We start from the raw sequence: 24,245 nt of genomic DNA, 5'->3' as shown, positions 1-24,245 counted from the left end.
GGGCTAAGGATATTTAGAAAGGAAGAGTAACAATTTAGAAAATTAAGGGAGTTGTATTAGCTTGCTAAGGTTGCCATAACAAAATACCACAAGCTGGATAACTTAAATAGCATAAAATTATTTTCTCACAATTCCAGAGGCTGCAACGAGATCAAGGGTTGGTTTCTTCTGAGACCTCTCACCTTAGCTTGTAGGTGTCCATTTTTTGACCTGTGTTTTCACATGGTCTTCCATCAGTGTGTGTCTGTGTCTGAATTTCCTCTTCCTTTAAGGATACTAGTTGTATTGGATCTGGGTCCATCCCTAATGATCTCAGTCCAGTTCAGTCCCTCAGTCTTGTCCAGCTCTTTTCGACCCCATGGACTGCAGCACGCCAGGCTTCCGTGTCCATCAGCAACTCCCGGAGCTTACTCAAACTCATGTCCATTGAGTCAGTGATGCCATCCAACCATCTCATCCTCTGTTGTCCCCTTCTCCACCATATCCTTCAATCTTTCCCAGCATCAGGGTCTTTTCTAATGAGTCAGTTCTTCACATTAGGTGGCCAAAATATTGGAGTTTCAGCTTCAGCCTCAGTCCTTCCAATGAATATTCAGAACTGATTTCCTTTAGGATGGATCTCATTTGAACCTAATTATCTCTTTAAAGATGGGCTTCCCAGGTGGCACTAGTGGTAAAGAAACTGCCTGCCAATGTAGAAGATGTAAGAGTCGAGGGTTCGACCCCTGGGTCAGGAAGATACCCTGGAAGAGGGCCAGGCACCCCACTCCAATATTCTTGCCTGGAGAATCCCACGGACACAGGAGCCTGGTGGGCTACAGTCCATAGCATCACAAAGAGTCGTACATGACTGAAGCTACTTAGCATATCCATATAGCACACATATCTTTTAAGATCCTGACTCCAAATACAGCCACATACTGAGGTACCGGAGGTTAGGATTTCAACATATGGATTTCAGAGGTATGCAACTCAGCCTATAACAGAAAGGACATTAAAAATATAGTCCCATCCCAAGACTGCCTGAGCCTTCAGATGATTTTCATTATGAATGATGCAGAGGGAAGTGACCATTGTGGAAAGAGAGATAAGGACCTGAGGTATAGATACCAAAGAGGTTGCCATAGCTACATGAAAAGGCAATATTAAAAGCAGCATGAGTAGATAGGGCAATAATTTAATCACGAAAACTTTTAATAAAGTATGAGGTTTGATATAAATTTTACAGATTTTTAAAGAAAGCACATATGATCATCTATTAAAAATTTGGTTCACATGTTCAAATAAACATTCCAGATACTTTCATTCATTCATTTTATTCTGTCCATTTCTAATATTAAGAGCCTACTAGGCACTGTGATGGAACCAAAGCCCAAATAATAGCGTTTTGTTTTCTGGTGAATGATACCTATTCAAAAGTGAGCCATTTGGCAAATCACTAGTATTAAACCAGTTTGCCTTTTGTTTTAATTGTTTAATTATTCTCAGTTCCTATCAAGACTAGACAACATAAATTTTAGCCAGTTTTTAAATGCATCATATGTAGGAAATAATTACACATACATATATATGCCATCACCCTTTGTAGTTAAACATACCATGGCTAAAGCAAAGATTTCTCAGGTGCTTCTGTGTGCTTAGAATAGTAATTATTAATGGGTGCCCATTTCTCAGGGGCAATATTTGTGTTAGCAAGAGTCACAATCAAGATCTGCAGTTTTCAATGGTACCATGAAATTTACATTCAGATTGTTCCCCTTAGTGACTCAGAATTCATATCTGACTTTTCCCTTAGCTCTATATTTGAATAGCATTTATAAGGAAAATAACAAAAGAATGTAAAGCAAGATATCTTCCTGAAGTATATCCTAATCCTGAAAAGTAGTAGTAAGCATATAGTCACAACTAAGAGAGGTCCTTTCAGGCTACCAAATGGCTGCTGAATATTCTGTGTCATAGGTTTTCAGGTAGTTAAATCCAGTGTTCAAAATATCATCCTCAAACACCAAAACTTTGTAGGAAAATTACAAAACCCATAAAGGGAGAAATCACTATAATGCAGGTTGTCTCTGTTCATTCTAAATGGACTCCTATTACTTAAACAGACCTGGTGACTTGGAAAGTCTTTGTCTGCATTAAATTGGAGAGTGGTTTGAATATAGTGCAGATGCTATGGAAAGCAAAGATGGACATTTTTTTTCAAATTGAAAACATGTAATAGTTGCCTAGTACAGAAATAAAATGTGGCTGATGAAGTAACCCAAATTGACTTGTAAAACTCTTGAAAACAAACATTTCATTACACATCTCATTTCTCATCTACAAGCTTTGGCAGTGAGCATTCTTTTTCTGGAGAACTGGTCTGATGAAGAAAGATTTTACTGCTACATTTCCTGAAAACCATTGTTTGTGTTTTTTAGTTCAATGAAAAACCAAAATTAGCAAGAGAGCAGGAAGAGTTAACGTGAGAAGGCTTCAAAGATCCTCTAGAGATTATTAATCAGTTAGATGAGAGCATTGCCTGTTCTCCATGGAATTTTTTCTTATAAGTGAAGCAAGTCTGGCAGTGCCAGCAAATGTCAATGCCATGCAGAGAGAATTAGATAAATTTAGAGCAAATGATTTCCCAGTTAAATAGGGACCAACAGAGAGTTTATAATAAAACAATTTGCACACAGTTTGGAATATCACAATGGTAATTGTTCTTATGTTGAAAACAGCTTTTTTTCTAATGTGTGCTTGTGGCAGAACAGAGAATGTACTAATAGAGCTCTTCCCACATCTATAAACAGTACAAGGAAGGCCATTCAGTATTAGTAACACTTGGCCAGCGTACCAAAGAGGACAACACATTGGGAGGCATGATTACACATAAGAGTTTTCAAACCTTTATTCTGAGCTAGAAATACAGTGTTCAATACTAAACCCTTGAAAGCAGATAAAGAATGGAATGTCCTTTCATTTTCAGCTGGTGGTTGATATTCCTGTTATTTGAAACTTCTGAAGATGTTTTAGTCCTACCACAGCACTGACTTTCACCCTAGCTGCACAAAGAAACCACCTGAGGAACTTTAATAAACTGATATCTGGAATTTACCCCCAGAGATTCTGATTAAGTGGTTTAGGGAGTGGCCAGGCACTGAAATTTTTAAAAACTCCCCAAGTGATTCTAAAGAACAGACAGAGTTCAGAAAGACTTTAAAAAAGGGGGGCGGGGGAGAACTATCAGATGACATTTTGTCATTTGTAGCTACAAAAGTTAAATCTACTTAAGTAGTTCATGCCCTGTTTTTACTAGCAATATGACAATCACTCAAATCATCACAGAAAAATGTGAAATAATGGAATATTTAAGTGAAAAACCAAGGGATCATTTAATACAGGGATTCTCCAACCAGGGGTTCTTGGGCTCCCAGGAAACTTGTAGGTGGCATATCAACCCCTTGAAATGGCAGTTACGCACATTTTTCTGAGAAGACTATCCATAGATTCCATCAGTTTCTAAAAAGAGCTTCTGGCCTTAAAAGGTTAAGAACTACTTACGTGGTGTAAATCCCTCTGTTTGCAAACAAGAAACTGAAGACCAACAGGAAAACACAAAAAAGTATACTCCTTACCACATGCTGTAGGACATCTCGGAACCAAGTTCATGATGGCACATATGTTTTTGCATGAAGCTGATTAAAATCCTAAACAAAAATGGAACCTCAAAACAGACTGACATTTTGACTAAATCAAAATCTCAACCAGGTATCGTAAGTATCCAGAACCACAGAAGTGGTATTCTTTTTGACTTCCCTAGACTTCACAGAGAAGAGTCCCATAGAAGGAGCTGCTAAGAACTTTGTTCTCAAAAATTTTTCAGATTAAATATAAAGTCAGGAAGTGAGCAAACACTAGCCAAGCCCCAAAAGAGATTATCTAGTGTTCCCAACATAGTACTGTAACCTTAACTTGATTTCTCCAAAGTTTGCAGCAAGTTTAATTTATACTGTTCCATGATCTTAGCAAAAATACACAGAAGAACTGTACAAAAAAGATCTTCACGACCCAGATAATCACAATGGTGTGATCACTGACCTAGAGCCAGACATCCTGGAATGTGAAGTCAAGTGGGCCTTAGAAAGCATCACTATGAACAAAGCTAGTGGAGGTGATGGAATTCCAGTTGAGCTATTCCAAATCCTGAAAGATGATGCTGTGAAAGTGCTGCACTCAGTATGCCAGCAAATTTGGAAAACTCAGCAGTGGCCACAGGACTGGAAAAGGTCAGTTTTCATGCCAATCCCAAAGAAAGGCAATGCCAAAGAATGCTCATACTACCACACAGTTGCACTTATCTCACACGCTAGTAAAGTAATGCTCAAAATTCTCCAAGGCAGGCTTCAGTAATATATGAACCATGAACTTCATGATGTTCAAACTGGTTTTAGAAAAAGCAGAGGAACCAGAGATCAAATGGCCAACATCCTCTGGATCATGGAAAAAGCAAGAAAGTTCCAGAAAAACATCTATTTCTGCTTTATTGACTATGCCAAACCCTTTGACTGTGTGGATCACAATAAACTGTGGAAAATTCTGAAAGAGATGGGAATACCAGACCACCTGACCTGCCTCTTGAGAAATTTGTATGCAGGTCAGGAAGCAACAGTTAGAACTGGACATGGAACAACAAACCGGTTCCAAATAGGAAAAGGAGTAGGTCAAGGCTGTATACTGTCACCCTGTTTATTTAACTTATATACAGAGTACATCATGAGAAACACTGGACTGGAAGAAACACAAGCTGGAATCAAGATTGCCGGGAGAAATATCAATAACCTCAGATATGCAGATGACACCACCCTTATAGCAGAAAGTGAAGAGGAACTCAAAAGCCTCTTGATGAAAGTGAAAGTGGAGAGTCGTGGAGCAGGTCCTCATCCCGCTGTCCGGGAGCTTTTTCGGACACGCCGGCTAGCGAACCGTCCTCGCAGCCGTCTTTCTTCCTCAGCAGCTCTTTCCTCGCTGAGTTTTCTGGGAGCGTAAAAGGAGAAGGCCCGGGGACGCCCCAAACAAAAAAAAAAAAAAAGAAAGTGAAAGTGGAGACTGAAAAAGTTGGCTTAAAGCTCAACATTCAGAAAATGAAGATCATGGCATCCGGTCCCATCACTTCATGGCAAATAGATGGGGAAACAGTGGAAACAGTGTCAGACTTTAGTTTTCTGGGCTCCAAAATCACTGCAGATGGTGATTGCAGCCATGAAATTAAAAGACGCTTACTCCTTGGAAGGAAAGTTATGACCAACCTAGATAGCATATTGAAAAGCAGAGACATTACTTTGCCAACAAAGGTTCGTCTAGTCAAGGCTATGGTTTTTCCTGTGGTCATGTATGGATGTGAGAGTTGGACTGTGAAGAAGGCTGAGCGCCGAAGAATTGATGCTTTTGAACTGTGGTGTTGGAGAAGACTCTTGAGAGTGCCTTGGACTGCAAGGAGATCCAACCAGTCCATTCTGAAGGAGATCAGCCCTGGGATTTCTTTGGAGGGAATGATGCTGAAGCTGAAACTCCAGTACTTTGGCCACCTCATGTGAAGAGCTGACTCATTGGAAAAGACTCTGATGCTGGGAGGGATTGGGCGCAGGAGGAGAAGGGCACAACAGAGGATGAGATGGCTGGATGGCATCACTGACTCGATGGATGTGAGTCTGAGTGAACTCTGGGAATTGGTGATGGACAGGGAGGACTGGCGTGCTGTGATTCATGGGGTCGCAAAGAGTCGGATACGACTGAGCAACTGATCTGATCTGATCTGATCTGATGATCTTGGTAAAGTGTGGTGCCTAGGCATTGGACTGGCCAAAATGTTTGTTCAGGTTTTTCCACTACATCTTACAGGAAAACCCAAACTAACTTTTTGGCCAAATGACTTTATTCACTAATGATGACCTCATTGTGAGTTCACAGCCATTCATGGAAGAAAGAAAGATTCTCTAAGGTGGTCACTCACAGACCTCCCTATCACTTACATAGCACATTATGACTTTGGATGGCAGAAATCAGAGGAAGAGAGTTGAGTCTCAACTCCAGGCAGAGTCAATATAGGAAAAGGTAGAACTGTATATGACATTTATTTTGTTTTTAGCTCTTGGTGAGACCACTGGGAATTATTCTAATGTATAATTTCTGAAATTTTCTGAGTCTGGCATATGCTAGCCAAATTTTTTAGGAGCTTCCTCTGGTAAGGTGTGCATGTGTGGTCTGTCACATCAGTTGTCTGACTCTTTGCAACCCTATAGGCTGTAGCCTGCCTGGCTCCTCTGTCTGTGAGATTTCCCAGGCAAGAATACTAGATTGCCATTTCAGTCTCCAGGGTTGGTAAAGTATACAGAATATTAAATATCTATTATTAAAAGCTATTCTTCTTAACTCAGTATCCATATATAGAGAAATTCATCAGGCTAAACAGGTATTAAGTGGGTTTGGAAGATTGGAGTAAACCTGTGTCTAGCTGATTCCCATGAAAATTATTATATAGTTCTGATTATATACAGAAAATATACTGTATATATTAAATACAGTAAAATAAGCATGGGTATTAGAATCAAGGGCTTCCCAGGTAGCTCAGTGGTAAAGAATTAATCTGCAATGCAGGAGACATTGGTTTGATCCCTGGATCGGGAAGATCCTCTGGAGAAGAAAATGGCAACCCACTCCAGTATTTTTGCCTAGGAAATCCCATGGATGGAGGAGCCTGGCAGGTTATAGTCCATGGGGTTGCAAAGGAATCGGACATGACTTAGCAACTAAACAACAACAATTGGAATCAAACTTAGGTTTAAATTTCAATCCTGCTACTTATTAGCTCTGTGACCCTGGGCAAACAATTTAACCTCTACAAGCTTCAGTTTAATTTTTACTAAATAGGATTAATTCCATCTTCATCAGAGGGTTGATACACTGATGTAAAATACCTAATATAGTGCTTTGATACCACAGATATCCAAACGTGATTCACTTTCTCCCAAAACCTTCTAAAGCTTGTGTTCTTTGCACCAAACTAAAGTTACTTTCAGAACTTTTCCTCTACTGCTTTCTCACTTCAGCACTACTAACCAAGTTAGTGTGTGTGTGTGTGTGTGTGTGTGTGTGTGTGAAGTCGCTTCAGTCATGCCCAGCTCTTTGTGACACTATGGACTAGAGCTTGCCAGGTTCATCCGTCTAGGGGATTCTCCATGCAAGAATACTTGAGAGGGTTGCCATGCCTTCCTCCAGGGGATCTTCTCGATCTAGGGATCGAACCCGCAGCACTTTACATCTTCTGCATTGGCGGGCAGGTTCTTTACCACTAGTGCTACCTGGGAAGCCCAACCAAGTTATTATGAGCATTTTTTAAATTCTTAAATCATGGAAGAAATACTGAAAATGGTCTTTGATTTCTTGATTTTTTTTTAGATAGAATTTACATTTATTCACTGAAGTTTTTAAAATCCAGTGCATCAAATATTGCATTAAATGAATAAAAGATGTTGAACACATTCTTCTCATGCTGAATTCTTCTCATTGGAATTCTTACTCAACTCACAATAATAGGTCAAAAATTAACATCGTGGTTCAAAAAAAGGGATGGGGAAAGAAAAAAAGAGTCACATTTACAGGAAAATTAGGAGAAATTTAGAAGAAATGTATTTTGGCACCTAATTATATTTCTGAGCTGAGGTTTGCTTTAAAAAATGATGCCCAGTTTATTCCCTGATTCACTAAATGTTCTCTGAACAAATTAACATGCAATCAGAACTATGGTGGGCTGAGTATGAAGTAGGGTGTCTGACAAATATTTCACATGATACCATTTTGGCATCTGAGAGTTTTTGCTTTGTTTTGTTTTTATCATAGAGGACATAGACTATTCAGTAAATCTAAGGACGTGTAATTTTATTTAATGGTTGGACTTCCCTGGTGGCTCAGCTGGTGGGGAATCTGCCTACAATGCGGGAGACCTGGGTTGGATCACTGGGTTGGGAAGATCCCCTGGAGGAGGGCATGGTGACCCACTCCAGAATTCTTGCCTGGAGAATCCCCATGGACAGAGGAGCCTGGCAAACTGCAATCCATGGGGTCACAGAGAGTCAGACACGACTGAAGCAACTAAGTACAGCATAGTCCAGTTCATTGCAGTTCAGTCACTCAGTGTGTACAACTCTTTGCAACACCATGGGCTGTAGCACACCAGGCTTCCCTTCAACCACCAACTCCTGGAGCTTGCTCAAACTCATGTCCATTGAGTCAGTAATGCATTTCATCCAACCATTTCATCCTCTGTCATCCCTTTATCCTCCTGCCTTCAATCTTTCCCAGCATCAAGGTCTTTTCCAATGAGGCAGTTCACATCATGTGGCCAAAGTATGGGAGTTTCAGCTTTAGCATCAGTCCTTCCAATGAATATTCAGGACTGATTTCCTTTAGGATTTACTGGTTGGATCTCCTTGCAGTCCAAGGGAATCTCAAGAGTCTTCTCCAACACCACAGTTCAAAAGCATCAATTCTTCAGCACTGACCTTTCTTTATAGTCCGACTCTTATATCCATACATGACTACAGGAAAAATCCATAGCTTTCACTAGACAGACCTTTGTCGGCAAAGGAATGTCTCTGCTTTCTAATATGCTATCTAGGTTGGTCATAGCTTTTCTTCCAAGGAATAAGCGTCTTTTAATTTCATGGCTGCAATCACCATCTGCAGTGATTTTGGAGCCCAAGAAAATAGTCTGCCACTGTTTCCATTGTTTCCCCATCTATTTGCCATGAAGTGATGGGACCAGATGCCATAACCTTTCTTGTTTGAATATTGAGTTTTAAGCCAGCTTTTTCACTTTCCTCTTTCATTTTCATTAAAAGGCTCTTCGGTTCCTCTTTGCTTTCTGCCATAAGGGTGCTATCATCTACGTATCTGATGTTATTGATGTTTCTCCCAGCAATCTTGATTCCAGTTTGTGGTTCATCCAGCCTAGCATTTCACATATGTACTCTGCATGTAAGTTAAATAAACAGGGTGACAATTCACAGCCCTGATGTACTCCTTTCCCGATTTGAAACCAGTCCATTGTTCCATGTCCGGTTCTGTTGTTTCTTGACCTGCATTTCTCAAGAGGCAGGTCAGGTGGTCTGGTATTCCCATTTCTTGAAGAATTTTCCACATTTGTTGTGATCCACACAGTCAAAAGCTTTGGTGTAGTCAATAAAGCAAAAGCAGATGTCTCTCTGGAATGCTCTTGCTTTTTTGATGATCCAATGGATGTTGACAACTTCATCTCTGGTTGCCTTTTCTAAATCCAGCTTGAACATCTGTAAGTTCTTGGTTCACATACTGTTGAAGCCTGGCTTGAAGAATTTTGAACATTACTTTGCTAGAGTTTGAGATGAGTGCAACTGTGTGGTAGTTTGAGCATTCTTTGGCATTGCCTTTCTTTGGGATTGGAATGAAAATGGACATTTTCCAGTCCTGTGGCCACTGCTGAGTATTCCAAATTTGCTGGCATAATGAGTGCAACACTTTCACAGCATCATCTTTCAGGATTTGAAATAGCTCAACTGGAATTCCATCATCTCCACTAGCTTTGTTCATAGTGATGCTTCCTAAGGCCCACTTGACTTCGCATTCCAGGATGTCTGGCTATAGGTGAGTAATCACACCATCATGGTTATCTGGGTCATAAAGATCTTTTTTGTATAGTTCTTCTGTATATTGTTGCCATCTCTTCTTAATATCTTCTGCTTCTGTTAGGTCCATATCGTTTTTGTCCTTTATTGTGGTCATCTTTGCATGAAATATCCTTAGTATTTCTTAATATATAAGAGCCATTATATATAGTATTAAGTAAAAGTGAAGTAAAGTCGCTTAGTCATGTCCAACTCTTTGAGACCCCATGGACTGTAGCCCACCAGGCTCCTGCATCCATGGGATTCTCCAGGCAAGAATACTGGAGTGGGTTGCCATTTCCTTCTCCAGGGAATATTCCCAACCCAGGGATCAAACCCAGGTCTCTCGCATTGCAGGCAGACTCTTTAACCTCTGAGCCACGTCTTATCTATATAGTATTAAGAGATACTCTTAAATATCCCTTAGTATCTCTAATTTTCTTGAAGAGATCTCTAGTATTTCCCATTCTATTCTTTTCCTCTATTTCTTTGCATTGATCACTGATGAAGTCTTTCTTGTCTCTTTTTGCTATTCTTTGGAACTCTGCATTCGAATGGGTATATCTTTCCTTTCCTCCTTTGCCTTTCCCTTCTCTTCTTTTCTCAGCTATTTGTAAGTCTTCCTAAGACAACCATTTTGCCTTTTTGCATTTCTTTTTCTTGGGGATAGTCTTGATCCCTCTCTACTGTACAATGTCACGAACTTCCATCCATAGTTCTTCAGGCACTCTATCTATCATATTTAATCCCTTGAATCTATTTGTCACTTCCACTGTATGATTGTAAGGGATTTGATTTAGGTCATACCTGAATGATCTACTGGTTTCCCCTATTTTCTTCAATTTAAGTCTGAATTTGGCAATAAGGAGTTCATGATCTGAGCCACAGTCAGCTCCCTGTCTTACTTTTGCTGACTGAATAGAGCTTCTCCATCTTTGGCTGTAAAGAATATAATAAATCTGATTTCGGTATTGACCATCTGGTGATGTCCATGTGTAGAGTTTTGTCTTGTGTTGTTGGAAGAGGGTGTTTGCTATGACCAGTGCATTCTCTTGGCAAAATGCTGTTAGCCTTTGCCCTGTTTCATTTTGTACTCCAAGGCCAAATTTGCCTGTTATTCCAGCTGTGTCTTGACTTCCTACTTTTGCATTCCAGTCCCCTATAATGAAAAGGACATCCTTTTGGGGTGCTAGTTCTAGAAGATCTTATAGATCTTCACAGAACCGTTCAACTTCAGCTTCTTCAGCATTATTGGTTGGGGCATAGACTTGGATTACCATAATATTGAACAGTTTGCCTTGGAAACAAACAGAGATCATTCTGTCGTTTTTGAGATTGCATCCAAGTACTGCATTTCAGACTTTTTTATTGACTATGATGGCTACTCCATTTCTTCTAAGGGATTCCTGCCCACAGTAGTAGATATAATGGTCACCTGAGTTAAATTCTCCCATTCCAGTCCAGTTTAGTTCACTGATTCCTAAATTGTCAATGTTCACTCTTACCATCTCCTGCTTGACCACTTCCAATTTTCCTTGATTCATGGACCTAACATTCCAGGTTCCCATACAATATTGTTCTTTACAGCATTAGACTTTACTTCTATCACCAGTCACATCCACAACTGGGTGTTGTTTTCCCTTTGGCTCTGTCTCTTCATTCTATCTGGAACCATTTTTCCACTCTTCTCCAGTAGCATATTGGGCACCTACCGACCTGGGGAGTTCATCTTTCAGTGTCCTATCTTTTTGCCTTTTCATACTGTTCATGGGGTTCTCAAGTCAAATATACTACAGTGGTTTGCCATTCCCTTCTCCAGTGAGCCACATTTTGTCAGAACTCTCCACTATGACCCGTCCATTTTGGGTGGCCCTAAAGGGCATGGCTCATAGTTTCATTGAGTTAGACAAGGCTATGGTCCATGCGATCAGTTTGATTAGTTTTCTGTGATTGTGGTTTTCATTTTGTCTGAACCTATGATGGATAAGGATAAGAGGCTTATGGAAGTTTCCTGATGGGAGAGACTGACTGTAGGGGAAACTGGGTCTTGTTCTGATGAGTGGGGCCATGCTCAGTAACTCTTTAATCCAATTTTCTGTTAATGGGCAGGGCTGTGTTCCCTCCCTGTTGTTTGACCTGAGACCAAACTATGGTAGGGGTAATGAAGATTACGAAAATGAAAAGGTAATGAAATGCTGTAATTACTCATTAAAAAAAAAAAAAGTAGATTAAGCTGGGCTAGGGGCAATAGTCCTTGAAATGAGAACTTAATGACTGAAAATATTAATATAGGGGATACACATTTTGGAGCAACTGGAGAAAGCAAATATTAAATGGAAGCCTACAGCCCAGAAGATGTCAATGTTGAAGCAAAGTTTAAAAACTTTCCATGCAGGGGCATTAATCCTAGGGTTGAGACTCATTCAGGGGGCATTAAAGAAACTAATCTCTGCCAGATGGTGCTTTGGAGCCCCAAGGGATAAAACAGTGAATGGATTTCAATGTCACAACCATGTTATGTGGCCCTTAGTTTCTAAGTTTAATAAGTGTATTCAATGACACAAGAAAGCAATAATTAATAGCAGAAACAAAATTCTTCAGAACTTTTCTAAGAACCAAAATAAAATCTAAATAAAGGTTTAGATAAATAAAATAAATCAAGCTAAGTAAGTCTGAATATGGCCCATTTTAGGGTTCTCTTATGTAAAACATGTAGCCATTTCCCAATCACTTGTAAGATGCTTCAGAATTTCAAGTAAATCTGACTACACAAACAAGAGACAAGACTGTATTTCTGTTTGGTGATTCCAAGCTTGATATATAATTACTGCTCAGCATTCAACTGTTAAAGTCACCTAAATATATTTGTGCCATTTTAAAATTTATCCATCATTTTTAAAGTAGCAGACTCAAAAGTGTTCGCCAAAGCACACAAGACCTTATTTATATAATTTTACATTGTTCCACTTGACAAAGGGAGAAATTGGTTATTGACCACATTATCCATAATTCTTAAGGAACAGTCATACTTTCTCGGTGGTTCTCATCCATGAATTTCCTACACTAGTAATACTCTAGGCTGGAGATATGGCTCAGTCAGACCTCAGAATATTGTCTGTGCCTAGAATCACTGTCAAGGGCTTACTTAAACTTAAGTTATAAGACTTAATGTGAATGATTTCTGTGTTTGCAGAGAAAAAAGGACTAAACGCTGTCATTTTCCTCTTGGCCTCAAGCTTAAGGTTGGTTGCCAAGGGAAACTGGCCCTACTCAGTTTCCCTTAGAACTATATGTAAACAGCTTGAAACCATGGGAAATCAACTAATCTTAGCTAGTAAGATCAAGGGTTATATCCTTGCACTGGGAATGCTAGCCCACCCTGCTTATGATGGAACACAGAGGGAAAGCTCCAATATTATTATATGAACGTCTGCTTCTTCTTTGTAGGTGGGAAAAATCAGGGGAGCAGAAACAAAACCAAAAATGTTTAAGTAAAGCAAGGGACTTCCAGGTGGTCCAGTGGTTAAGAATCCACCTTGCAATGCAGGGAACATGGGTTGGATCCCTGATAAGGGAAATAAAAAGCACACGCAATGAAAGCAGCTAAGCCTTAGTGCCACAATCACTGAGCCCGAGCGCCACAACTAGAGAATCTGTTCACTGCAATGAAAGATTCACACGATGCAACAAAGATTCCATGTGCTGCAACTAAGACCCAAAGCAGCCAAATTAATAGGTAAATATTTTTCTAAAGCAAATAAAGAGTAAATAAGCAGAAACAAAGTTAGATATGAAAGGAAGGAAGCTGGTCAGAAGGAGAGTAAATACGAGATGAAAACTTCATACGAATAGAAATAAAAAGAATGATGGAGATCCAGACAACGATGCTTCACTCAGTGTTAACACTACTTTTTTCTCCTACTTAAAACACCCATGACAGACTTCCCCAGTGTCCAGTGATTGAGAATCTGCCTTCCAATGCAGGAGACATGGGTTCAGTCCCTAGTCCAGGAAGATGCCACAGCACAACTAAGCCTATGTGCCACAACTACTGAACCCATGCTCCAGAGCCCATGCTCCACAAGAGAAACCACCGCAATGAGAGCCCCATATACTGCAATTAGGGAAAGCTCATGTGCAACAGCAAAGACCCAGAGGAGCCAAATAAATAAATAATAATTTTTAAAAAACCTTGGCACCTTTACAAAAGTTGCCATCTCTTCCCAAAAAGCGGAGTGCAATTTATCGTAAAGGCATCTTACTGGTTAATATATCTTTACAATAAACTCTCTGCAAAGTGTAAACAAGCAAAGAAATAAATTGAAGTGGCTTTTAGTGGTGGCTGGGGTTACCAGATTGACAGCTTTGGAAATGGATGGCTTCTTTTTCTCCCAAGAATAGATGCAGCCTGATAAACAGAAATGTAAGATTGCCCCAACTGCTTCACCAATATGCCTTCTCCCTGACAAAGTAATGGCTGCAAGAAAGAAAGAACAAGTCACCTTTTCCAGCCAGTTCTCTGCTGACACTGCTCAAGAATTGCCATTTAGCACCAAGGTGATAGAAACATTTTCCTTACTACCAGCAAAACAGAGGCACAACTCACTTATTTCATTTGGAACTGTGAACAGTCAAATCAGATAGTAATAACTTTTGACTACCCTCAACTCCACTGGATTCAAGGTGCTGAACTTAAAGTGAAAACTAACTTGAGTTTCCCATTACAATTTCCCCCAGCCATCCAGTTCTCCACAGTCCCTAGCACTAAATCAGGCAATGCAGGCTAGTGTAGCTATTTTATCTGGTTCTCCCAAAGATATTTGAAATGAGTATGCTACCATCCATGAAATCAAATGAATTTCAGGGACATTTCTATTTATGCAGTGTGAGGGGGATCTTTCAAAAGAGAAAGGGAAAGCATTTAAAAAGGACATGGAAGGTTTCCAGGAGAACAAGTAATGTGCATTTTCCTTCCTGAAAGAAAAACAGCAAATACATATGAAAAATGGAGGGGCATAAGTTAAAGTGGAGTCTTAACATCATTTATTTATGTACTGAACCACTAAAGTCATCTTCCTCACATAACCTTAAAATGAGCAGAGACCAATATAACAAGACTATCAGATTACATAGTCAGTAGATGTTAGAAAACATATGCTTTGTTTATCCTATACTTTGCTAAACAATCATGCACAGCTTTCTTTTGTTCCAAGAGTCACTCAAGCATATAATAAGAGTTCCAGCAAGTTGAAACCTCTTATATCTGGTTATTTTCAGGGAATTGTAAACCTGCTGCCACCAAGTCAGTAGTTGTCAGCAAGGATATTAAAAAATGTCATCATTCCAGCTCTCATTAGCAAAAAGCTTCTCCCTTCAGTCCCTTCCATTAACCTTCACTAACAGTTTGCACTTACTTTTAAAACAATTTTTAAACATCACTGATGCTTTCAAGTTAAAAACTACTCACAATGCAATCTGCAGTTCTCACTTATTTCTCCTTCCGTTTTCATAGTTTCTCACCCTGACTTTCCCCTTTTGCTGCTGCTGCTGCTGCTAAGTCACTTCAGTCGTGTCTGACTCTGTGCGACCCCATAGATGGCAGCCCACCAGGCTCCCCTGTCCCTGGGATTCTCCAAGCAAGAATACTGGACTGGGTTGCCATTTCCTTCTCCAGTGCATGAAAGTGAAAAGTGAAAGTCAAGTCACTCAGTCATGTCCGACTCTTCGCCACCCCACGGACTGCAGCCTACCAGGCTCCTCCATCCATGGGATTTTCCAGGCAAGAGTACTGGAGTGGGGTGCCATTGCCTTCTCCGTCCCCTTTTGCACCTGAGAGCAAATCTCCAGTCATCAGCCTGTTGGATTCTCAACAGGTTTTCCCATACATTTCAAACATTGTCTTGTCTTTGCTCATCTATTAACTCATTCACTTTCTTTCTTTCACTTGACTGACATTTACATAGCATCTCCTCAAGTATTTTCTTGTCCTGTGTACATGTTGAATCAAATTCAAGAGAAAATATTATGCAGTTGAAAGGCACTAGAACAGAAGCCCTGGATTCTAGCCTCAGCTCTGTCATCTGAGAAGTATGTGACCTTGAGGAAGTCACTTCCCTTATATATATTAAAACCATTGTTAATAGGGTTGAACTATGCTACATCTAAGATCCTTTCCAGTTTTGAAATTCTACAATTTCATTGTCACTGCAGGGATCCAGTGCAAACAGACAGGTGCATACCACAATGTTTAATAATTCTGAGATACCAATTTCAGGATATTTACATTTTCAGTGGTTGAATACAGAGATACTCCTAAAGGGAAGTAAGGAAATTCTAACTTTGGTTCTTTGGGCACATTATTGGGCCAACAGAGGAGTACTTAAGAAGAAAGGTATCAAATTCTATGTAAGACCACCACTAGTTTTGACCACCAGTCTACTTGCTGTCTCCAATGTACTCCCTTTACCCACTCCAAGCAGCCTTTCACTCCCACAGACTGCTCTCATCAAGCTCAGCAAATGACTTTCACAGAGTTAGAGCTCAGTAAACTGTTACTCCTCGTCTTACTTGGCCAATCATTAGCACTGATTTATTTTATCACACTGCTTAACACTTTCTCCACAGGGCATCCACGACTCACTCATTTCTCCACTTACATCACTGGTCAGCCTCTCTCAGTGTTTTTTTTTTCCTTCACCAGATCCCCTAATGTTGAGCCTCTCAAACATTGAGTTATTGGTCCTCTTTTCTTGGTGCACTCACTTCTCTGGTCATCTTATACAATGTCATAGCTTTAAATTCCATCTATATGCAAAAAAAGAGAACAAATTTGTATCTTCAGCCAAGACCTGTTTCCTGAACTCAAAACTTGTATCTCCAGATGATCAATAGACCTCTAAAAAAAAAATCTCTAATGTTCTTATCCAAACCTAATCCAATCATTTCAGCTTTTAGAAGCTACATCTGTTAAAAAAAAAAAAAAAAAGTCTTTGGGGCACTCTTGGCCTCTTTATTTCTCTCACACTCTACTTCTAATCCTCTAGGACAGGGGTCTCCAACCTTGGGATTTAATGCCTGATGATCTGAGGTGGGGGTGATGTAATATTAACAGAAATAAAGTGCACAACAAATGCAGTGTGTTTGAATCATCCCCAAACCATCACTTCCTCCCCAGTTTGTGGAAAAAGGGCCTTCCACAAAACCAGTCCCTGGTGCCAAAAAGGTTGGGGACTGCTACTCTAGGATATTAGCCCTAGAATAAAAACATGTCCGAATTGAACTACTTCTTATCTCTATGGCCATCTCTGACCTGCAACTGCAGTAACTTTCTAACAGTTCTCCCTGCTTCTATCTATCCTTGCCACTGAAAATCTGTTCTCAATAAGGAAGTCAGAGTGGCCTTTTAGAACACTAACTCAAGCTCTTCATTAGATCATTAAAGTTTTCACAATGGCCTACAGGCCTAACATGGTCTGGCTCCCCATCACTCCTCTGAATTCATCTTCTACAACCTTCTCCCTTGCTCACTCCACTCCAGTCACACAAGCCTTCTTACCTCAAGCATGACAGGTATAGGCTTGGTGCTGGTTCTTCTTCTGCCTGCAGGTATCTGCATGGTCAGTTCCCTCACCTCCTTTAAGTCTTTGCTCAGTTCTCACCTGTTCAATAAATCCTCCCTTGACCATACTACTTGATCAAACATTCCTGATCCCCCTTACCTGGGACTATCTTTCTTTTTCCACAGCAGTTATCACCTTCCAATGTTCTATATAATTTACCTAACATATTTGTGCTTATTTTCTGTCTTGCCATGCTAGAATGCAGACCACAGAAAAGTAGGAATCTTGTTCTTTTTGTTCATTGAGGTATTTCAAGTACTTATTAAATGCATGATAAATCAATAGATCACTGGACAACGAATAGGTAGGACTGTTCCTATGGCAATCAGGTTATAACCAACATCTTGGGGAGTTACACATGAAATAATAAGCCTAATACAGTCTCATTCTAATTATTCAATCAATGCTCAATCCTGCTGCCTCTTCTTTATCATTTGATGCCACTCATGGATAGAGGGTCTCTGGAGCTCACGTCTTCCTGTTGTGGAGGCCCTTGACTGTAACCAATCAGAATCGTCAGAATAAATTACAATCTTGGGCTGAAGAGACATGAAGATTTCTGTACCCGTGCTTAGTGACTTAAGATAAAGGCTATAAAATAACTACCTCACTTTCTGCTGTAACAGCTATTTAAGCTTAACGATGTGGCAGACATTATTCTAAGACATCATAGGCACACATTCATTCCTTCTTTGCAACAATCCCTACCTCCCGACCTCACACCTCTCTCCCAGTTATTGGATGTGATCCATCTAGACAACATTCAGAAAGCAAATGGGTCAGAAGAGAAGATATAAGTCTGAAGAAGGAGATCATGGCCTTTAACATTTCTAAAGAAAATTATTATCTCTGTCGAGCACAGTTAACCATATCTCCATGAAGCCAGGCTGACAAAATGTTTATGTTGACACATTAAAGGTCAAATATTCAAGGGCAATTAGATTTCTTCAAGATCATCACAGAGATGACCTAGTAAGAAGTGGATATAGAATTTTTGCTGTCCAGTCGTAAGTCAGCATTGACTTGCCAAGTACATTTAAACGCATTTCTAAGTACTCCTCAAAGTTGAATAACTTCAGTTAACTCAGATATTTTCATCAAAATTCATTCATTTGAATGTCTACTGATTTGTAGTTACGGTGCTAAACACAAAGAAGCATAATCCACAGTCCTTTAGTTAGAGAATTTAGTCTAATACAAAAAGAAAAACCAATTCACTAAAAAAGTTTTCTAACTTTTGTAACTTAATCATCAGAACGCTAGTGTCTGTAAAAAGAGGACTAGATAAATAAGACATTTAGGATTATTACATGGAATGCTACAATTTAAATGAATAAACTAAATTTAAATGTGTTAATGTGACAATTTTTTTAAAATATTGAGTTAAAAACACAGATTTTCAAAAGACATATGCATTCATTGGGCTTCTCAGGTGGCTCAGTGGTAAAAGAATCTGCCTGCCAGCACAGAAGCACAGGAGATGTGGATTTGATCTCTGGGTCAAGAATATCCCCAGAGGAGAAAATGGCAACCCACTTCAGTATTCTTGCCTGGAATCCCATGGATGGAGGAGACCTGCAGGCTCCAGTTCATGAGGTCGCAAAGAGTCGGACACGACCAAACACACACTAATGCAGTAATTACACTATGTTCTCTTACCAAAATATTACAAAACGGCATTATATATTCACAAATATAAGAATGTGTAACAAAAAATTAAAAATCTAGACTTAGAGATTAGGTACCCAATTCAGATTAGTGGTTACCTCCCTCTCGGAGGAGGTGAATAGGATTGGAAAATGTATAACGAAAACATCAATTTGATTGGTCAGGTGTTATTTCTTTATTTACAGGAGAGTATTTGAAGCCAGTATTTTTAAATGGTAAATTTTGCTAATTTGAGGTAGTAGAATACCCGGTATTTTTCCTGTGCTTTGTTTCCCAGTATCTTCCAAATTTATAAATGAGAGACAGAGAAGAGAGAGAGAAGCATCACACTGAAATGTGATTCACAATAGATGGGAGATAACAGAAACCATGAGGATCGCATGAGAGATACGAGCAGGTGCCAAGTGAGCAGCATGGTAGGAAGGGCCAGGAGGTTGTACTTTGGAGAGACCAATGGATGGGAATGTTCCTGGAGGTCTTCCTAAAAATACTAGACCGGAGTCGGGCCTAAAGAATGAGCTTTCAAATAAAAAGTCACACAGACTGAGATGAGCAAGAAGGGTATTCATTCCAAAAAAGAAACAGCTGAAGGAAAGACAAAGATGCAAGGAAAGAACATGGAGCTTTCAGACAAAGGAAAGAATATGGAGCATTCAGCAGAGACACAGCCTCAGGGGACACTCTTGAGTCTGAATTTTAACTCTGTCTTTACTAACTTAGTGATCTTGGGAAAGTCATTTAATCTCTCTGCAATTCTTTCTTCAAATTGAACATGGTATAATATCTTCCAGACTAAATTATTATATAGGCTAGAAAAGATGCCCCACATGTAGTAAGATAATAATTGCTCACAAATGAAGATTATAATTAATAATTATTTCCTGGGACTAAGACTCAGGTCTCCTGACTTCCTGAGGTAGTGACCTTTTCATATACTTAACTGTTGATTTTGTAACATAGCATGATCCTAATTTCATATGTCCAACAATTTACAATAATAAAGCAAGAGAACTAACTGGAGTCCTGGGCAACTCACTACTTCTGAACTCACAGATTCACCACTTGTGTCTTCTGCAACAGCTCCACACTATACTCTGTGCTGTTGGTTCTGCTCTAAGGCCTGATATTTCTGACTATTGCTATTCCTTGAAATAATCAAATCAAAGCTAGAATTTCTGGAAAACTGGCTTCTCAGTTGTTGAATCTGTGGCTGGCTAAATCCTGGAATACCAAAGTTGTCTTAGCCAGGAAATTAAAACAGAAGGGTTTTAATGCGTTGAAGTATTCATAACTGGCCTTCAATGTTTACAAAAAACCTAAGTGCACATGACTTGGGTCACATTGCTGTTACTTATAAAGCATTTACAAACCTCCTCAACAGCCTCTAACATATTTTCCATTTTATGCAGGTCGTAATGAAAGGAAGTTTAAACAGCATTAAAAAAAAATTCACGAGAGTTACACAGTGCTGTGTTATGTGAATGGTATACTCCCTCTGAAAGACCCTAGGACTCTTTCATCATATCCAGTATCAGTAAAGGGAGGCTACATCCACACGATTCCCAAGTAGATACTTCTCTCCAAAGCAGACTGATGGTCCCTTGCCACTCTACTGAGCCAGCCGCAACATGATCTAAGCCCAAATTTGGGCATTGGAATTGTCTTTCTCAGTGAGGTTTTAGCAACCATTATCACGATCCCAGGAAATTGTTCATTCTTGGAGATAAACTGCCATAGGAAACTATGTTTTCTCTTTCAGTGAACCTCCAAATTTCGTTTCTCTGCATGGAGGAGAAGAAGCATATGTTGCTTCTCAACAGCACTCACTTCAAATAACTGAGAATCGCATGGTTATTGAGGCCATAGGATCAGTGGATACACACCATCCAAAAATCTTTTGTGTGACAGGCTCAGCTAAAAATGCCACAAACTTGCATTATACCATGCTGTTTTTGTCCATCATCAACCCACTGCCACTGCCACCAACACTTCAAAACAGTATCAGATATGGAATCTAGAAAAATGGTACTGACGGACCTATTTGCAGGACAGGAATAGAGAGACAAACATAGAAAACAGACTTGTGGACACAGCAGAGGAAGGAGGGAGGACAAACTGAGAGAGTAGCATTGGCGCATACACACTACCATGTGTGAAAGAGGTAACTAGTTGGTAGCTGCTGTGTAGCACAGGGAGCTCACCTTGCTCAGCTTGCTGTTGCCTGATGACCTAGAGGGGTAGGGGAGAGGATACATGAATACAAATAGTCGATTCATGCAGTTGTACAATAGAAACTAACAAAACATTGTAAAGTAATTATACTCCAAATAAAAAAAATCAATTAAAAAGAAAACAGTAACAAGACTCTCAAATATTCTCAGCAATCTCCCACCTGAGAGGGAGATACCTTTTATTTTGCTTCCCAAACAACAAAGAGACTGGTCTAAGACTTTACCAGGTTTAAGTAATGATACTTATTAAAGGCACTAACTTTATTAGATTGTTTTTGGTTTGCAGTAGTTTTGTCACGGAGAGTATTTGAAATGAACTGAGATGACATCTTAGCCCTTGAGGAAAAACCTGCACAACCACTGGTTCTAGTGGTAGACATTTAGGTCTATACTCGAGACAAGACAGCCAGACAGAGGATAGGCCAAGAATCATCATCCTTTTAACCCAGTGTCCTTCTAAAATGAGGGGTAGCAGAACATGCCACCCCAAAATATATCTCTGTGGCATGAGAGCCATTTTGAGCAGAAAGCAATTTAGAAGAAACAGAAGAGCTCTCTGCCTGCCCCTGTTTGCCTAAAACCTGATGTAAATTTGCTAGTGTCTCCTCTCCCCTCTCTACCAGGAAGAACAGACTTTACCAAAGACACCTTTAGAACCCTTGTCAGCCCAGAAAAAGCTGGAATCCAGAGGAATATCAGAGGAATCCACATAACAAACAACTAACTAGCTTTATCTGCTATTAATTCCCCTACAATTTGCCTCCCTAGAAGCTCAAAGCCCTTCTAACCATATGTTATCACTTCTCTAAAAATGTCTTGTTCTTTTATCAAGATGCTGTATAAGCCCACATACTTGCCACGCTTTTGAGTTACTCATCACTGTTCTATGTGAATGCATGATATACATGCTAATAAGGCCTTCCCTGGTGACTCAGTGGTAAAGAATTTATGTGCCAATGCAGGAGACATGGGTTCAATCCCTGGGTCAGGAAGATCCCCTGGAGAAGGAAATGGCAACCCACTCCAGTATGCTTGCCTAGGAAATCCCATGGACAGAGGAGCCTGGCAAGCTACAGTCCATGGGGTCACAAAAGAGTCTGACATGACTAAGCAACTAAACAATAACATACTAATGAACCTGCACATTTTTCTCCTACTAATCTGTCTTTTGCCAGTCTAATTTACAGGGCCCCAGCCAATGAAGCTAAGACAGGTAGAAAGAAAAAGAGGTATTTTTCTTTCCTACAAAACACACTAGAGAACAAGGGGTGTAAATTGCTTTTCTCTATCTGCTCTAATCAGAGACATTACTCATCTTTGAGATTGTTGGTCTAGTGTCTTTTATGGCCACAAACCTCCCAACAAGTATTGATAAGGTATAAATGAAGAAGGGACAAATGAAGATAGGAAAAGACATGTTTTTCTTTTCATTTTCTAATTTTGAAACAAATCCTAAAATTAAAGGAATCTTTTCTCTTTCCTTAAAAGGAGAAGAGACCAATAGTCACAGTACATCTACTGATGCATTAAAGGTAGCATTTTGGAGTTCATTCCCAAAGACAAGCTAGCCAACAGCAGAGAAATCTATGGGACTTCGATTAGCCATCACAGTTTTTCATTTTATTTTTTGATTAACTTTTTTCATGCATAGCTGAGAAACACTAAACAGAATGAAAGGCAAGTTTTGTAATTAGACTATATTGCCCAAGGCAAGAGAAAAAGAAAGACAGACAAATCCTGTAATTCAGCTCCTAAGTAACATCCTCCACATGACAGAGTTTCTTCATACATTTTTAAATCAGGTGTTAAAGTTTTGCATGTATGCATTAAAGAATGTTTCTTTTGGGAAAATATATTATTTCGCATCAAGTCTTTCATTTTCTTTCAAATACACTTTTCCCCTGTATTTTAAAACAGGTAGTATATGGAAATATTTGGAGGCAGAAATAAAAGGAAAAATATCATGAGGGAGAAATAGATGACAAAACTTACATGTACACATAAAGCTTTTTCATTAGTACATACATTAAACTAAAGTATGAACCAAACCATAGCCTCTGGAATAACAAATTAAAAGCTAATTGTTGTATGCTTACTATACGGGAAACAATTCAACTCATGTAGAAAAACATCTGATTTAAAACAAAATACACTTTAATTTGCAAAGCTTTTCATGTTATCTTTATGGTCAAAATGGAAAAATGTGGACTACATAATAGAATAGTTGAACAAATGTACCCAAGAAACATTGATGAGTGGATTGATGTCATTCTGGAGCAAGGTTTCTCACAGATGACACAGCTTTCCATCTTTGACTACCAGTATTTCTCATCAATAAATTATATGAAAGAATATGCTTAGCATATTAGTAACAAGTACACAAACTGAAAGGAATAGCTAAAATGATAAATAACCATATTAAGAATCCAGAAGGACTCAACAGGCTAGAAGTATAAGCCAATATTAACCAGATATAATTTCATAAAAATAGGCTATAGTTCTAATTCAGGATCAAGAACTCAGGTACAAAATTAGAAAATGATGGGAAACCAGGAGCTAGGATCCCTATTTTAAAAAATCACAAACACAATTAGAGCACATCTGTGATTTTCATTATTTTAAATATCATATCTCTCTCTGTTTTCTGATCTAAAATCTGGACAAAACAATGTCTACCTCTCAGCCTTCTTGAGCATTTTAAATGAATAACAAATGAGACAGAGTCTTACAGCAGTCTACGTGGACCAAGGGCTTGAAAGCCCACATACAATGTCAACATCAGAGCAAGCAGTGTGATGTGTTTGCTGAAGCTGAAATGTGTTCTCAGTCACACCCAACTCTTTAGGATCCCATGGACTGTAGGTTGCCAGGCTACTCTGTGCATGGAATTCTCCAGGGAAAAATACTGGAGTGGGTTGCCATTGCCTCCTGCAGGGGAGCTTCCCAACCCAGTCAAACCCACATCACTTGACTTGGCAGCTGGATTCTTTACCACTGCACCATCTGGGAATGAGGTTTAGGGGCCTCATTTTCAGAGGAATGGAGGA

General features: G+C 39.4%; 1 long non-coding RNA gene across 1 annotated transcript in view; it reads right to left on the bottom strand.

The window, feature by feature from the left end:
- Positions 1–24,037, bottom strand: part of LOC132345001 (uncharacterized) — an 81,078-nt gene extending 57,041 nt beyond the window's left edge. The window contains exons 1-2 of the long non-coding RNA XR_009494100.1: positions 23,928–24,037; positions 21,169–21,196 (exon numbers count right to left, since the gene is read on the bottom strand). This is a non-coding gene — a long non-coding RNA (uncharacterized lncRNA). The remainder of the gene's footprint in view (positions 1–21,168; positions 21,197–23,927) is intronic.
- Between the last annotated feature and the right edge of the window lie 208 nt (positions 24,038–24,245).

Source organism: Bos taurus, chromosome 3 (genome assembly GCF_002263795.3).
Source record: "Bos taurus isolate L1 Dominette 01449 registration number 42190680 breed Hereford chromosome 3, ARS-UCD2.0, whole genome shotgun sequence".
Lineage (NCBI taxonomy): Eukaryota > Metazoa > Chordata > Mammalia > Artiodactyla > Bovidae > Bos > Bos taurus.
This window is presented reverse-complemented; position numbering and strand designations above follow the sequence as displayed.